This window comes from Lepeophtheirus salmonis, chromosome 14, assembly GCF_016086655.4.
Source record: "Lepeophtheirus salmonis chromosome 14, UVic_Lsal_1.4, whole genome shotgun sequence".
NCBI lineage: Eukaryota > Metazoa > Arthropoda > Copepoda > Siphonostomatoida > Caligidae > Lepeophtheirus > Lepeophtheirus salmonis.
The window spans coordinates 24,961,714-24,980,818 of NC_052144.2; the positions used below are offsets into that span (position 1 = coordinate 24,961,714).

General features: G+C 28.5%; 1 protein-coding gene across 2 annotated transcripts in view; it reads right to left on the reverse strand.

Annotated features, from left to right (window-relative positions):
* LOC121129667 (zwei Ig domain protein zig-8) overlaps nt 1–19,105 on the reverse strand; it is a 453,671-nt gene that overhangs the window by 247,609 nt on the left and 186,957 nt on the right. For both annotated transcript variants that reach the window (XM_071893299.1, XM_071893300.1), the window contains one exon: nt 11,686–11,714. The gene's annotated coding sequence lies outside the window, so the exon portion shown is untranslated. The remainder of the gene's footprint in view (nt 1–11,685; nt 11,715–19,105) is intronic.

Sequence of the window (19,105 nt, forward strand, 5' to 3'; positions counted from 1 at the left end):
AAAAAAAAAAGAAAAAAGAATCATGCTTTTACCATTGGATAGCAAAGTCGTAACAATGGGTTCGTTATATTGGTGTTTCCCTGTATCATTTATATTCCTTTTTTTAATATGCCTCCTTTTGATTGTTGTTGTCATTTTTTCTTATAATGTACACGCGCGAGTTACGCTCCTATATATATATTACTGGGTCGTTGTGTGTCTTTGAAGGTGGCATGTGGTCGCCTTTAATAAAATTGGAATTACAGTCCACTAATTAATTTGTGCTGTGAATTAGGCCCGTCCTTGCCTCTAAAAGGAAAGAAAACGCTCGGGAGAGGTTTTATTCAACTATATATGTATGTATATGACTTTGAAGTTCAAAGGAATTGGAAAAGATAAAAATAAATGGACTCTTTTTTGTGACTTGACATCAGAAAATATAAAATGTTACATATAATTCCGTTGCGAAAAGAAAACTAACTGTTAACTTTGACAATTTGAAGAACGTTTGGTAGTAGAGCAGTTTAGCTGCGATGACGCTCAATTAGATTACTTATAAACTTATATACTTTAATGAGAGAGTGAGGAAGGGAAAACACACAAATACCACTTTGTATCAATCAAGGACATAGACATAGTCGTCGATTCTACTTTGAGTCAATCAGTACCCTCGATTTCTCTCTGCCATTCATGAGTACAAACATATTATCCATAGATGTTACCTTCTTAAAAATGAAAGAAAAATGATAAAAGCTTTGGAACATATAACAATACTGTGGTAATTGCAACTTCAAAAAGTTTTTGCTCTCGTTTTAGGTTATATTTTCTACAACCTATAGATCCGTATAATTTGATGGTGGATAACAAATACTTTTTTTTTTTTTTGTGGTAAAATGTAGTTGATAATTAAATGGTGTGGCTATTACAAATCAATTTTAAAAATTTTCTATCACATCTATAAATGTAAGAATGTTCTTATGAACAAAAAAATGTATTTATTATGCATTTTGTATTTGACATCTGTTGATTTTTTATAGGTTATATTAAAACGCTTTGGGATAAATTATTGTTGAACCCACAAAGAATAATATGAACGTTAATGATACCTTAATATTATTTATATATTTTTTCGTTTTATACGTCGGCTGCAACCTAGTTGTAACCTCATTTTTAAATATATCATATTCATAACAAATTATTTTTGAATTCGTCTTTATGTTGGAAGCATTGTTATATACCACATGTTCCGAATATTTTTACATCTTTCCTAGTATTCTGATGACCTAAGAAATCAATTCTTAGAAGTTTAAGTTTTTAGGCATACTCAGATGATAGTTGTATAACTTTGTTCGTGAAAACATAAAAAAAAAACCCTGTCCATATTTTTAATTGCATCTTCAGTTAGAAAAAAACATCAATCGTACTTGATACTCACACAATCTACAAGTGAATAATTGAAATACATATAATGATGAATTTATTGTCGATTTTATTCTAATAAAGATTTCAATTTTCGGGGAAAGAACATAGTTTGTACAAAATACTTTGTAAATTGATAAATATGCTATTAAAATTTTGTTAATTGTTCCTTTAATGGGTCAGATGGGATTTCACTGATTAAGTATAAATGAACACTGTAGTATGACTTGTTATTGATTAATATTTGTGTAATTGAACTGACGGGTTTGTCTTAATAAGTCATCAAAATATTAATAACTTTGGCTGTTTACATAATAACTAGAGGAAATAACATAGGATATAATGATTTATTTACTTTTTTGTCAAATGAAACCTATATTTACCTTGGTAAACCATTAAATCATGCATATTTTGTTGCGTAAAAAAATAATTACAAAGTTTTTAGTCCTCCCCTTTGTACTTTTGATAGTCACCCTTCTGACCAAACAATTTTCTAATACCTACTACAATTGTTTGACCTATAAGCTTACATATCACAAGAATATTCAAAGTTTTTAGGGTTTAAAAAACAAGAGTAAAAAAACAAAACACAAAATGCAAATAAGAATGGTGTTTTCTTACAAATGTGCATGGGTTATCAACATACCTATATTTTTTTAATCTTTTAATGCATGGTTTAAAATCGCCTTTTAAGGTCTACAACATTCCTCATGACGTCATTTAATATTTATATTCTGCCTTTAGGTGAGTATACACCACAAAAGGAAAAATATATTCTTACTTTTTCCTCACTTTAGATTTAAATCCTAATGTATAATATATCTAAGTATCCAATTTATGCAAGAGTTACTTTAATACTTTTGGAATTATATCAAAGTTTCAAATAATATTTTTTATGTGTTCTTATTATTTATGTATCCAAACGATAAATATAAAAGAACCCATAGAATATGTCTTACTATGTATGTAATATGCCTCTTTCGGTAATAATTTATAAATATATATCATCCCTGATCTACAAAATTCAATATTGTTTTACCCAATAATATTTAAAATTACGAGTTTACATGAATAAAATATAATACTTAAAAAGTATTCAATTTGTTCGCAGAGCCTTATAATGCCTTTTGTAACAACTACTGATGTCAACTTTTATGTTAGGATGTCTTAACATCCCACATATTAATATTAATAAATTTGAATAATGATATTGATTATAGTATATTTGACAAAAGAGAAGAGTTATCCCAAAATTCACCAGCATAGCCTTTCAAAACACTTTTAAAGCTTGGACAGTTCTTGCCCAGAATCAAAGACTTTTGTGATGGATAAGTGAATGTATTTAAAAAAGTTAACTTTTCCTTGCAGTGGGAGATGCCTATAAAGACTCATTTAACAAGAAATGTACATCAAATCGTGATTCGGAAATTGCAGCTGATGTCCCCGCGTTGAATTCTTTGGTAAACAAAATTGTTTTTTAATTTATGAATCAGTTTTAGGAATAAATACACTCGTATTTCCTTTTAGAATTAAAATAAACATGCTCACTACTGCAAGACTAAGAAAATATTCATACAGCAAAACTCTTACTCCTTTTATCTCTTATCGAAGTCGTCGGGATATTGAAAGGACTTCCCAAACAAAGTATTAATGCAATAAAAATAAATTGTCGACACCGCCCAAGAAGTGGTTCAAATATAGAGTTGGCAAATACATTAAAGAAGACAGCAGATCTAATTGTTTCTTCTATGACACAACAACTGAAAATACCGACCCTTTTCTGTGGGATTGTAATTTCTTAGCTTACACTTATAATTCAAAAACTCTTAGTAGAAAATTTTAAATGCCTACCACATAAACGAAACTTTTTATCTATTTCGAACTACGAAAAAATCGATGCAATTATAGCCAAGGCACAATATGTTATCTATATATTACGAACTGTCAAAGAAAATAATATTGCTGGAATTATACCCATTGTTAAATTGTACTAAAATGCTTTAACCAAATTATCTTGATTTTTAGTCCTTCACCATTGTTATTTTAAACGTTTTATAATAATCTTGATTTATCTAACTAGGTTTTTTTTAACTCATGATTTTAATTGTTTTCGAAACCTATTGTGATTTTGATTTGTTTATGAAACCTATTGTGATTTTGAATTGTTAAATGTTAAATGAAATTGCAATCCTTATGGCTAAGAAAAAAAAAAGAATCTTAACAGACAATATCCCCTTCAAATACCACCTCAGAAGGCGGGTTCACCATTCTCTCTCTCAGGCAAAAAAGGATGAGCGAGTGAAGTGCTGTATGGCTCTGACTAAGTTCTTCCAGGACAACAGGAAGTAGTTTTTGGAGTCCCGCCTGTTTGTACAGGACGAGTCCTAGTTCTTCTGGGACAGGAGCAAGTGGAGGGGTATCTAGATGAATCCCAAGTACAAACCAACCTCGACTGTTCGTCCAAAACAGACAACGAGAAAGACAATTATCCTGATGAGCTTTACCTTTAAAATAAACAAAAGTTTATATATCACACAAAAATATAATACAAGTTTGTCAAAAATAATAAATGTTAGAGTTTGTTTATCAAACCACAATCCGTCTTCAATATGTATCCGAAGTTTTACAATGAATAAAAAACCGGAATAATCGGAGGAGGTATATTTTTTTTGATGACCTTTTAAAATATCTCCATTAATAATAATATCCTTTTTTGCAGATTAAAGGCTAAGAAAACTTGTTTCTTCAAGTTTTAAAATCAAAATGCTCCTTCAAAAGTCCGCCGGAGTGTCTAGCATTTAAAAGGAAAAAGATCGGTCGTTCAGTTTTAGGTCTAAAAAAGAGCTACATTGTCGTTTATCTCAGTAAAAAAAACGAAATCTTAAATTTTAAAGTACCAGAAAGTATTTAATACTATAGGCATTTTTTGTGATGAATATGGTAAGATTTTTTAGAAAGTCAAGCTCTTCCTTACAGGGTAATTCATTGCCTTTCTCTCCAAGTATTTCAAAAAGGGTTTTGATTAGATTTGCTAAGATCTGACGTACTCAGTAAATATAATCGAAGACGTAATGGTAATTCAAGTCTTGAAACTAGTACATAACTCCTCAAAGGTAATTTGTATCGTTCGAAGGCCATTTTTTTATGAGCTTTTTTGAATTTGTTGTTTTGCCAGCAAAATTGACTCCACCCGTCCGGATCTTCATATCACTGAGAGATCCTATGGTAGAAAATTCACACATAAGAGACTTTTCAAAATAGTACAAAATGTCAAAGAACCTCCCCCTATTAGTCTTTGCATCCTTTCTGAGTAAGTAGACAACATTTTTAGAATCCTTCTAAGACCTCTTCAGGGTAATTTCTTCATCACAGGGAGTTACTCGTATCAGATGAATCAATTAGAATTTTAAACGTGTTCCAACCCTGAATTTTTTTCAAGGGTGTAAGATTGAATGTTGAAGTAGAAAAAAAAAAAAATACACTACAAGCCCGCTTAACCATTCTGAAGATTTCTTCTTAATTTTTTAAACACAATCATTCCTAAACCAAAATAAATCATTTGAGATTTTCTATCGTGCCCATACTTCTTCAATAAGTCCTAAATTTTTCAGGAGCACATCTATATTCCTCACAATAATACAATATCAAATATAGTTGATTCGTTTGCATACTGAACTATTGTTTCTTATTTGACTAGATGAGCTCCAGACATCCTGGCGATATTATCAACGATCCTATTTTAAATAATGTTCCAATTATGAATTTTTGAGAGAGTTTATACTGTAAAAAAAGCTTTAGAAAAATCAACAATCATTAGAGAAACATTGTTGCAGGATTCTAAACAGGTTTGCAACGTAAAATGAATGTTGTCCATTAATTTGTTTTTCATAAACCCCATATTGGACTGGATTTTATATCTGCTTCAAAACTTTATACAACTTTTTGATTAAAACGCATGAAATTATTTTTTATAGGCAGTTTTCCATAGTCAAAGGGCGTAAATTTAAAAAAAAAATCCTGGATATTTGGTTAGGAATGAGAATAATGCGTCCTACTGAGGTGAAATGCGGAAAGTTTAAATAAAAAAATAACAATGGGCATTAAAAAATTTATCATTTATTTTATAAAATTCAAAAGTAAAACCAGATTACCGTGTGAACTATTAAATTTTATATTCGTATTTATTGCATCCTGGATTTCTTTTTCCGTATGATGCTACTTTAAAGAAGCAATATCATTCACAGAAACCGGAACCGATTTTTCAGATGCGCATCTCCATTCCTCACAATAATACTGTCCATCATTTCTGCACCTTGCACACATAGCGTTGATAATATAATCCAATGATTTGTTAATTTGGGTAAAATATTTGTTAATTTCTTGGCAGACGTATTTTCGATTATCATCTATTTCACCGTAATAATTTTTAGTTTTGTTCTTTCTTTTATCCTCTTCAAGACATCGGAGCTGTGAATTAGATAAGTCAACAATAGCTTCCATTCTGAATTGGGATCAATTTGAAAAGTATATTTGTCCAACAGTTTAGTTTTACATATATCTTTATTTATCGGGCTTGATTCACTCTTCATGATTCCCTCGAGTCCAGAAATCTCACGTTGGATTTTTCTGCCTTTCAGAGCTCCTTTCTTCTCAACCCTTTATGAACCAATGGTCCAAATTTGGCACATTTGGAAAACTACTTATATAGCAAATAATATGAATACATCTGTTAGAAACTTATAATACCAGTAAAGTACACGTTTGGAACAACTCAGAAACTGTTTATTGCGCAAAAATAAGCGTGGTATTTCAGTTACATCTAAAAATTAATAGGTGTGCATGTATTTTGATTGCTCCTCATCCTCTCAAACAATTTTGTGCTATGAATCCCATGAGTCATGGGTTAATGTAGTCATTATTTTAAGTATTATTTACTAATAAATACATTTTATGACATTTTGCGTTTGTATGCCCCATGTGACATATTTGACCTTATTATCATACCTATTTGAGTGCCTGTTGTACCAAATTTGGGACATATCAATTAAATACACGTTTATATTAAAATATTTTATTTTTATGCTAAATATGGGTTAATTATACAGAATATACTTCATATATGCAAGAAAAAATTAAAAATTTAATTCTAACATAATTTGGGTCATAGAGGGTTTATAGGTTTTTGATTTTTAAGTTCATGCCTTTTACTAGTGTCAATATATTCGTGTGTGGATCAGTAGAGTTATATGTACTCTGGATAATATGAATAATTTCCTCAATGGTTGTCAGGGTCATTTAACAATGTTAAATGACTTTCCATTGGCATTTATTTTTTGTTTCTCTTAGTTTTGGGAATATTTCGAAGCAAATACGTGTAAGATCAGATTAATGTAGTTCAACGACATTGTAAAAAAAATTCTTTGGAGAATCCTTATCAAGAACAAATCAATACACAAAGATATTTTTATAGAATGTTTGTCTTTTGTATAGAAGGTATGAATAAATCCGCTCATAGATCTTCGAAAAATAGAAGAATCCAAACGAAGGCATTTATAGCCTTTATTGCTCTAGTAACACGGGAAGATTCATTTACAAAATTTGTTTAAAATATCTACACACATTGAGCTTAAAGTTGAAATCTCCAACCAGGATTATAGGTCTGCTTGAAATGATTGGTATCAATCAATCTTCGAAGAAGACTGAATCATCGTTCTTAGGGACGTTTACACCAATGATGTCAAAAAGAGCACTTGAATATTTGTCTTGTCATTTTATGAGATTTCCTTCTAGACATCGGAATAAAGCTTTTGGATTCAAGTTCGACTTGATAAGTTAGGATACTTTTAATACAAATTATATAAATTAAATGATTATAAACATACATTTCATTCAGGAAATGCTTTTCAACCCAACATATACTTAGTACATTTATGTTAGCTAAAGATAGTTACTTTAATAGTTTTTGAAATAATCTTTTTTGTTTTTGTTTTTTCAGAATATTTTTGGTTGAGTTCTTCAGGAGTTTCGTTTGTATTAATGTATGGAACTTTATTATTATATTCATCGACTCGTCTAGATGGTTTTGGAGAGAAGCAATGTGAATTTGAATCAGAATTGATTTTCAAACTATTTCTAACTTTTACGTTGAGAACAGACTCATATTCGAAGATCTGTACTCTTTTTCCAGTGCAATTAGGACGATCGTGACCAAATGTAAAATATCTTTGACATTGTTGACGCACCCTAGAAAATCTAAAATTAACTTAACATAATTTGAGGTATATGACACCGGTCACAATTTACTCAAACACATAATTTGAAGTTATCTAACTCTTTTATCTTTTAAATCATCCGAATTTGGTTCAGGAAAGGAATTCTCCATGTCGACAAACATGGAAATCAATTCATTTATTGTATTCTCATTTACTCTTTTAAAGGTATTAAATGCCGATATTTTTAACTTTTTTTTGCTTTCTACTTTGAAATTGTTGATCTTTTTTATCCTCGTATAAGGATAAAAGGGTTATTAAAGATTCTCAGGTGTTAAAAGCTTAAAGTAGAAAGAGAGAAATTGAAGAAAAAAAATGAATGAATCCTCTTTCTGAGGAAGGAAAAAAGTCCTAATTTCACTACTTAAATGATAAAAATCACTAATTAATAACTTGGGTCAGCACTTAGCACTTCTTAAAGACACTCAAGTAAGCACTTACAGTTTCACCAAGGAATAGCGACAGTTTTCGCTATTATATAACAAACTCTATGTGTACATTTATGTTTTTTATACAGAGTGGAAGATTACCACAACTTAACTCAAGCAATACATAAAAAAACATTATACTATTGCACATACTCTATGCCACTTAGTCCAAAACTTTATATACGCAATAAACTTTTACTTCCTTCTCTAGGAGTGGTCGAGTATCCACCATATACACATTAAGTATAAGTGAATAATTTTTCACAAGCTATACGACATCCCTTCACTGTCAATTCTAATTATTTAATAGAAGAGTACTGGAATTACTTTTACTGTGTACGTGTATTAAAATCGGTTTGTGGGGTTATGAAATGAGCCGCCAGATAAAATTGAAAACGTTTAAAAGTGCTACCCTTTACATAACCATAAATCAAAAAAATTAACTACTTTTATACGTTAACCGATGTTGATGAATTTTTAATATGTTACTGGTATGATTATCGTAAAGAAATGTTTGGTTTTTGGTTCAAACATTTTAATTCCTGAAGTAGCATGTGTATAAAATCACACCACAACGCTAATATTAAAATTATAGATTGTAACTCAAAAAATATACGAACTTTTTTGATAGAAGTAGTTTTGGTTATTAGTATTTGAGTATAGTATTATTAAACAAGCAATAGTCAAATTTAAACTACTCACCAAAATTTACAGTAGACAGGGGTTAAAACTAAATTATCTCCATATTAATGGACGTGCATATGAAACACAATCCATTGAACATATTTGCCTTATAAGTTGGAACCAGATAAGACAAGTTCAATCCTGATTTTTTTTGTTTTTTTACTTACTTCCAGTATTCTAAATATCATCATAAAAAAGTACGAAAAAACTGCGTGACTCTAATTTAAAAATACTATTTCTAATTTGAAATATTGTAAAGGAATCATTTGACTAAAAAAAACAATTTGCTGTTTTAATATCTTATTTCGCTTAAATTTTAAAGTTGAGTAATCACTTTTGTGTTCATTGTTAGCTTATCCTAAAGAGAATATAAAATATTTTTTTATTACTCTTATTATTACATTTAATGTTCTATCTGGTAATTCTTATATTTGATAACTATAACTAAGGATGTAAAAATCCTCGTAAAATTGAATTTATTTATAAAGTATATATAAGAAACATGCAGGATATTCATGCTTTTGTAGAATGATTTCTCCCATTTTTGAAAGTTCAAACGTACAAGAGAAGAAGGGGCACGATCATTTTTAAAGTGGTCTCTTTCAGCAGATATATCATCAATCAAATATGCCAAACTGGTTTTTTTTCATTCATGCTCACTAGGATTTTACACATTTTTAGCTATAAAATACATTTTAGAGAGTACAATATTATTATTTTACCTCTTCCGAACAGTTTTGAAAGATCCAAATATATATTTTAATTATAGAGAAGCAAATTGTGGATGAAATTATTCAGTTGTTTACAAAAATACAAATTTGTAGCAAACACTTCAAAAGTCTCAATCATACATTTTGACTGATTGAAAAAACTTCAATAATATTATTAATTGACAGAATAAATTTTTGACTACCAATTAGTGGAGTGAACATATAAAGAAATTCAAGCCATGGATAAAAATGCATTAATATTTTAATAAAATTAAATAAACTTACTATAAAATAAAATAAAAAGTATTTTACGTCGTATACTTACTTTATAAAATATTTGAACATCTTGAATGATTATATTGACAAAGACGAAATCCTAATGAATTTTACAACACTTTTTGAAAGCATAGACAGTTTTTTTTTTCAATTAATTCAAAAAGTTAAATGGTGATTTATTATTTAAATACAAACTGGAGTGAAATATTTAAGGGTATTATGACTTTTTCAAACCAAATTATTTCTCTTGGTTTTTTTTTCAATATAGTAAGTATCTAATGAAAAGTTTAAAAAGACATATGTAACACATAAAAAAACAAATAACATTTTCTATTTATGGTTATTTAAGTCAATTGTCAGGGGATACCGCAGTTTTTGTGCACAAGAAAAATCTGTGTTGTACGGAACTTTTAAAAACAAAACCCGTAAAATAGTAGAAATTGTTTTTCTAAAGTCCACTTTCTACTATTTTCCCTTTGATTGTTTTTATAATTTTACATTTTATTAATCATAAATTATTTAAAATAATGCTTGATATACACGATACTTGTAAAATAATTATAAACTTTAATATTATTAAGGCATTAACTTGATTTTTAATCTAAAAACTTTTTTTTAAATATTTTCAATACTACCTTTTAATAATCGGAACTTAACAAATATTTATTCATTAACCTTTTTAACTGCATGTTTGTATAATAAATAAGTTAACCAAAACTTTTCAGTTTAGACATCAAATCATCGCCTCTGCAATGCAAAATTATACAATTCTATTATGCAACTACAAAAAAACTTTTTTACCTCAGCATATTTTTTTTATAATTTCATATCATTATATTATGCTAAGTAAAAAGTTTTTTGCACTTTTCCTAGATATCTTAGTGAACTATATCTCACAATGAGTAAATTGAATTTAAAAAAGCTTAAAGTATGCTGCTCTAAGGTTAAGCGTACACTTAAAATTAGTTCATTACAGTTTTGTGTTTTGTGAAGCCGTTGTTTGTGACAACGTTCCAAAATTGAAGTAAAAAAGTTGAAAGTTCGATATATTCTTTAGAATAACTACAACCAAAATAAAAAGTCGGAGCAGGCGGCCCAAAAAAAAAAGAAGTGCTTTTTATGGACACAATACAATATTGAATGCAAAAGCAAAGTAACGGTTACAACGGTACGTTCTAGTAATATGGAGGTAGAAAATGTCAATAAAATAATGGAAATCGCCAAGCTGGAACGGGATATGAGTACTCACTCCATTGCCAAAGAAATGAAAATTAGCCAGAAAAGCGTTTCGAACCATCTAAATCGGATAATCCTAACTATGTTAATTTTCAAAATAAATCAATAAAGCGTTTCGATCTTTTTGCTTAACATATTATTAAAAAAAACGCGTTGCGACGAGAATGTACCATATTATAAGTATTATACGGAATCCGTAGTGTTTGAAAGTGCGTTATACGGGGACTTACAGTATCTATATATCTAGATATAATTTTCGTTCTGACGTATTGAGTGTGCATTGTAATTAGAGCCTTTATTAAATTAGTTTTTTGTTTTTTGCAAACAATTTGAGATAAGATTTAACATATTGTCATTAATTATCTTTTACTTATATAATTTATAGATAAGAGTACATAAAAACTGGGACAAACATTAGTTTTTCTTACTTGAATGCGTGTTTTTTTGGTATTGCAAAAATATATAAGTATATATATAATGCAGATATCAATAAATAAATAATTTATATAAGAATATTATTGCAATAAACATTTCTTTTTGTACATCAGTAGTTATTAATTCAGTGGGGCAATAATTAATCTACATATTTATGCCGCTTAAACATGAGGAACCAACTGCATTAGCTTAAATATTATGTTTTTTATTTTATAAATTATTTTTATTTTATAATCAAGAGCATCTTACCCGAGACCAAGACTTTGATGGATCGATACCTAGGGAAAAAATAGTTTATTTTACTACGGGAAAATATTTTGGTTTTTATTAGTACATAAAAAACCTAAAATTGAACCTGTCCATGGACGTTAAAGTTCTCCATTATTAAAAGACGTCTTAAATAAATTGTAGAACAACTTACAAAATATATCATTTTTACTAATATTAAAGCATATATTACTTAACATGTGGATAGACACTAAATACACAACCTCGATAATAGAGCCTTCCAAATAAATAATTCTTGCAATAAATAACAATTGTAAAGGAGAATAATTAATTTTTGTGATGAATAATAAATACGGAGACTTATCCTATTGTATATTGAAAATTATCATTTGTGATTTAAGTAACTCATCATGGAGCTGTGGAAAGGTGAAATTTTTTGTCCGAAAACTTCATTTATTTTGGTGTGCTCCAAAAGCAATATTAAAACATTATTCAATTTTTTTCGAAGAAAGAGCTAATTTTTGATATAAGATATCCTTCTTCTCCTCTCAAATCTAACTTTAAATTCAATATTTCATTTATTAGTGTGTATGGAGGAAGGACCTATTAATAAATCAAATAGAAGGATACCAAGTTTTTTTAAAAGGAGTATTTTTTACCTATATTGCCAGTTCCTTCGTAGTGCGTAATAATTTGCCTGTATTTGAGAAGAGTATCTCTTAATAAACCTTTTTTTATCTATAGTTTACTATGTCTCACCTACCCAATAAAATAAAATAATTCATTGAATCAAAACAATAATGGTTATAATAGTTAGGTTGTGTGACCTCAAAGTGAATAGTTTATTCAGATGTTAAATTAATGTGCCATTAAATCAGTTCAGTAGAATTTGAAGTACATTTAAGTGTAAAAGCTTATAATTAATATTAATTTATATCTAATTAAAGTATTTTTTATTGTAGACAATATATTGATGATGACGTCATTGGCTCATATATAATGACTTGATTTGATATTCGAAAATATTCCTAATATTTGCGACTTGACCGGACAGAACGTCAAAGTTTTGGACCCATATATCCCTGAAAATTTTTAATCCAATTGCTTTGGTCTTGGTACAGAGACCAAAATTTTTAAGGATTTGAGACAATGGCCGTTCTTTTTAAAACCACATAACTAGTACAAATTATATTCAATTTAAATGCTTGTAAAACTAATTAATGAAGTTTCTATGATTTTCAATTTAAATATTAAATTATATTTTCAAAAAAAATAAAACAAAAAACAAGTATGAAATGGTTTAAGTATTTATGGTCCTTTTAAAGTGGGTCTATTCATTATTTCTACATTTATATGCTTTTTTGTTTTTAAATATGACAGATATCCTAAAGAATAAAAATTTAAATAAATAGGAAATAGGTTATGATTTTTTGAATAATTTCAGATAAATTTAAAATCTGACTTTATATGTATATATGAAAGTATATAGACAGTACCACATATTTATATAGTTTCATTCACAATATATTTAATTCAATATAATTTTTGACGACAAAGAAATATCCTTACATCAGAAAATTACTCGCTTAAACTTTATTGTCTTGAAAAAGTAATAATGTCCTTAATATTATAAAAATAAATTCACAAAGAATATGTATATTGTGAGTCTAATATGTTTGTTTTTTACTTCTAAGATATAATCAAAGTAAAAGTTACTGGCACTAGAATAAATTTAATATATTTATGAAAATTGTTTAAAATTTCTAATTTCTTTACTACCTATGTACTTTAGTTGTGCCATGATTTTCCTTCGATTACGGTTTGTAAGAAGGTGTGCGTCTATCGATCAACTTTGAGATATTTTTTATATTTTTTTTAAGTCTTTAAAAATATTTGTATAATACATAAAGTAAAATAATATTCTCAAACTACGTTACAAAATATATAATATTGAGGTACTCACTACATGTATATATACAGGGTGCACAAGCTATATACATATGTTGAGACTGTTGGTGCTCTCTCTCGGACAAATGCAGGGACTTAGGTTACTAATTTTTTTGTTAGATAGCTCGTTCAAACTTGCACCAGTTGGAAAAAAATAAAATCAATTTACGAATTCCATATCCCAAATATTTGCAAAAGGCACGGAGCCCTACTTAAATCTACACCGGGAGTGACAACATGTGTCTACCTGGACGTGCTAGAGACAAAGGCGAAGCCTGGGATCATCATGGTGGATAATGGGAGCCCTAACATGTGGGAGAAGGACTCGTGTTCCTGCCACATCTTTAAAAAAAAATATCAAATGACTCCATGAAAATTTTGATGACTTCTTCATTTTGGCCTCGAAACTCGCCGAATCTGAAATTGATCGATGTTTTTTGCGGGGTGTGCGAACAAACGACAAACTAACCAAATTTCCAGCAACACCTAAGACTAATTTATTAGTCGGATCGAGAAGGAATTCCAGTATTTGTAAGGGGATCAATTTGCAATAACTGGTTGGAGAGAAAATTGTCTTTCAAAAAATAAAAACTTTTCAAAACACAGATAGCTTATATATATATATAATAAACTTTACCAAAATGACAGAAATTGGAAATTTGTTACCACCGGTATTTTTTATTTTTGTATTTTATTCGCCTAAACGAAAAAATAACGATCAAACAAAAACATGATCCCTCATGGACACGTTCTGATTTGAAAATCTGTAAAATGTCGAAAAAAAGGAAATTTGATGTTTTAAATTTAAAATTATCGATTTGAATGGTTCAAGATGTAAATCTTGTGAATTTTTAGCTCGTCTGTTTTTTTTTTTTTTTTTTTTTTTTGAATTGGTAATCTTAAGAATGACTTTTCTTTTCCTTCGCAGTTGCCATTATTATTTAATACCTGAGTAGTAAACTTCCTTTCTCCCATAGATTCAATTATATTCAAAACCAGATTGAATATTCTTATGTACACATAAAAGACGGAGTGTAACCCTCAGGATTTGTTGCAGAGTTATAATTGTAAATCCTTGTTGGACTCAGAGTAGAATTGGGGACCAAATTGGAGTAAATCTAGCAAATTGACTTTTTTTTATTTATTTCTCTCTCTCTTTCCTTGACGTACCTAATTGTAGCTGACCTTCTCCAAAACATTCTTAACATTTTCCGGGTTGCCATGTAGATTTTTCGCTTCTTTTTAAAGGTCCATAATACAATGGAAGTTCATCACTATTCATGGAATGGGATGGAAGCTAGAGGCAAGAGAAGGAAAGGAAAGAAGAAAAAGGAAAAATCCCGCTCATCCAAGTTGAATAGCCCGAGTCTGACTACATAGTAATGGTTTGCGAAGGATTTAAGGCTCGTTTAGTGGATGAGGAGGACTCACATAATGAATGAAAATTGTGACAAGCAGTATTTTCAGATGACTTAGTGAAATTAATGTTCCTACAAGACCTCTCGTTTAAAATGTTCAGGTGAAAAATTGAAAAAAATAATTTGTGAACCACTAGATAAAATCAACCCTTTATATATGTAATATAAATTCATAAATATAGCTAAGTTAGCATCAAATTACAAAATAATGATTGATCCAAATACTAATCGAATTTCATCATACCGAAAAATTGATAAAGAAAAATAATAATACGTTAATTGGCAATTAATAATAAGTGAGATTGAGTAATTTACCATTTTACTGGGATATATACTACCCAAATTGTTTATAGTCAAGTTGAAATAGGTCTTCTTTCTCGAATATCATAAAAAACAATAGCCAAAGAATTGATATAACAGTTGTGCATATACTATGAAGTTGATGTCTGATGGGAAAAGAAAATCATTTTTGACAACTTTTTCCCAAGATATTCTATACAAACTGATTTTAACTCCGATAAACAATTTTTTGAAAAAACAATATTTTTCTAATAATGTAGTTTATATTTGATTGTTTTGATGTAAATTAAATTATTCAAATAATAGTAAATATTATTTATGAAATTGTAGTATGAGCCCGATTGCACCAACTCAACTTAAAGTAAATTTGAGCTGAAATATAAGACCACTTATATAAAGTGGTATTATTCTATTCTAGTTTAAATTTAAGTCGAATGGGTGAAACTAAACCTCAGTACCTAGAAGTTAGTTGAAATTGTCCAAGTACTGTTAATTTATATATATAATATGTATATTTAGCACTTTAACTTGCACGTATACTAGCACCAAATTAATTAATTAAAATACTTTCTGCACACATACTCTGGACTGAAATATATTTATCATATCTACAAGGTTAAAACACATTATGACTTCTGTATTTTAGAATGCTGATGTTATAACATTGCCAGGTGAATGATACGTTTTTCAACACTTGCAGTTAACTCGACTGACTATCGATTGGAATGCGGAGTGTAGTAATTCAACAATGTTTCATCCCAAGTCGTATTAAATATTGTATTCATTACCGTTGAATTTTGCTAAAAATTGCTTTGAATCATAAATATATTGTTACTTTTGATCGATCGTAAATGTAAGCTTGATTGGCTTTCACTTTGCACACTTCTTTTGCTTGTCCATATCAGAATACACAATATGTCCTAGACGTTCCTTTCAAATAAATGTATATAGTCTCAGCTATGTTGATTAACTTCACTTTAGGATCATCAAAAAATTTGTTGTGGTATTTTAACTCCCTCTTTCGGATATTCAATACCTGCATTGCCTTTGACTCTCATTTTGCCTTGTCTAAATTTATGAAACAATTTTTCAGCAGTTGATTTTGTGAGTAAGGAGTTTAAATCATGTTATTGAAGCCAAACCTAATCTTCAACAGTATTTTCTTCATCAAAAATCAATACTTCATTAACACACGAAATTATTTTTTATTCATTGTTTGTAATAATAAAAAAAGTTGCTTTCCCCACTCTACTATATCCCACAAACTAATTGTTCGACAGGTAATATCATGTGTATAATTTAATTCTTGTAGCGCCACTCATCTGTCAGTGTTCCAGTCGAACTAATGTTTAACGTACATAGTAATTTAACTCATAGAAAAGAATAAATATCTAATCATTTTTTTATCTTTTAAATTTATAATTCAAACTTATTTCCTTTCTAAGCTCTTAACCCACTCTTACAATTTTATCTATCTACAAGTACATTCACAACATTTGACGGTTACAATAAAACCCAATTTGTGGAAAAACTAATAAATAATAGGTATAATCTCAATATAAATGTATATTTATCAATAAAGACATGAATTTTATCTTTAATTTAAAGGGAATTGAATTTATTTACGTTCATCAAGATACATTTTTGTACCATTTTGTTTTTTATGTTGACACGACGAATATATTCAAACATCACTCATATTTGACTCAAACCCCAAGATCCTTTCTAATTATGTGCCGTCTACAAATATTATCCTGATAAAACGGTTTATTGGCAAATGTATTTCATGTACAAAATATGTGGATTTGGGTTTTTGTAAACTAGGTAATAAAGGTGAATATTTATATATATTTCTACTAAATCCATGATAATCTAATTGTCTCATATCTTTCTGTAGTATGTATATATACATATTGTATTGTATGTATACAGAACATTACAATAAAGTTGTGAATATATATATAATTCAATATAAAACTTGTGTTTCGTCTACAGATCTTCTTCTTTTTTTTTTTTCTTTTTTTTTTTTGAAGAGCCGTAAAGGGATATGAAAGCTCTTTGTGTATGTATGGCGTTTCGTTTGTAAAGTCATTGATTGAAAATGATATCTCCACTTCCTTTTATTTCTTTAATAAAAAAAAGATTATACGAACGGATCAGATTGACCACTTCCTATGGTCAGAATCTTATGAAAGTAGCTAGAAGAAAGGGACTTATTTTTGTTTTATTAATCTCTCTTTTGAAGGTAGTTAAAAGAACTACATATATAAGTATATGTTATTCTGCTTCACTGCATTTACAAGAATAATACTTATATATGAATGCTTGCAATTGTCTTTTAACAAATTTTTTTGTGTTTTCTTTGGGGGAGTTCACGAGATAAATTAGAGGATAAAGAAAGTTGGGAGATGTGTGTAGAATGCAAACAAAAAAATGTTAGGAAACATTTTATATAGGAGTATAATTATTAGTGTTGTATTGGAGTTAAAATTTTCGATCTAGAGTTTTTGAATTATGTGTCAAGTCGAGTTTGTGATGGGATAATTGTTAAATTCGGCTTTTATCGAGTTTTTAACACTTTCTACTTTTGGATTATGATATTTCCTTAATAATGCGTCAACGCAAACAAGAAAAGAGTGTCTTGAGTAATTTACTATCCATTTGATTGATTTTAAAAGAAAATTTCAAGTTCGAACAATACTAAAATCAAACACTAATTTATTATATACTAATTAAAAATGGATTTGTTGGAGAGTTATAAGTGTAACTCCTTGTGTGACTCACAGTAGAATTGAGGATCGACTTCAGATCAATTCCCACCTCTATCAATATGTAATGTAAATGTAAATACAGAGTGGGACTTGTGTTGATTTAATTCATTTCATAGTTGCTAACTGCTAATTTAATTGAACGTCACGACAACTAAGCTGCTCATCTTCCAAATATTCTTCAAACTATCAGAGCTAATATATTAGTTAAACATAATTTATTCTGTATAAAATATTTCCTAGTAACAAAAAAGATAAAAAAGTTCGAATTGATTTTTCATAGCTAATGCAAATAATTTACTGAACCAATCATTCTTAAATTACAATTTTATGAAAAAGTGTTAGCCCGATAAAATATATATATATTTAATAATTAACGTCAAAATTTTGCTAATATTATTTAATAGAAGTATAAATATAACTGAGTTTTTGTCATTTTTTTAATTTTTTTAAATGGGTCAGCCTTGTGTTGAGGATCCAAATATATGCAAACATTGTGTTTTTTTGTTGTCATTTATTCATTCGTTAAAGTTGGTAAAAAGAACAAAAAAGATTTAAGATTCGATATATAATTATAGTTTATTGTACATATTAACATTTAATGTAATATTAGCAAATCAATAATTATTTTTTCTTTTGTTTTCCATATCGCGTGAGTTATTGGAACAATTATCATTTCGTATTATGGTAATTATTATTTTACTCTATTTAAGTGAGATACTTTTTTTAGGTAGCAGAAGAGGAAATCCCATTATTACTATCCCTTATCCATTGGTCTTTTTTGGACTTTTTAGGTGATTTGAGCCTAAAATTTAAGTTATTAGCTTATATATATATATATATAAAATGAACTATAATTAGGTATTTAAATATAAACTTAAGAATCACATAAATACAAATCCTTAGACACTGTAAGATTCAAAATTAATATCAATACAGTTGTCGGAGAGAATATATGAGATATCTTTCTATGACATGATCCTTACAAATCTTGTATTAATTTCATAT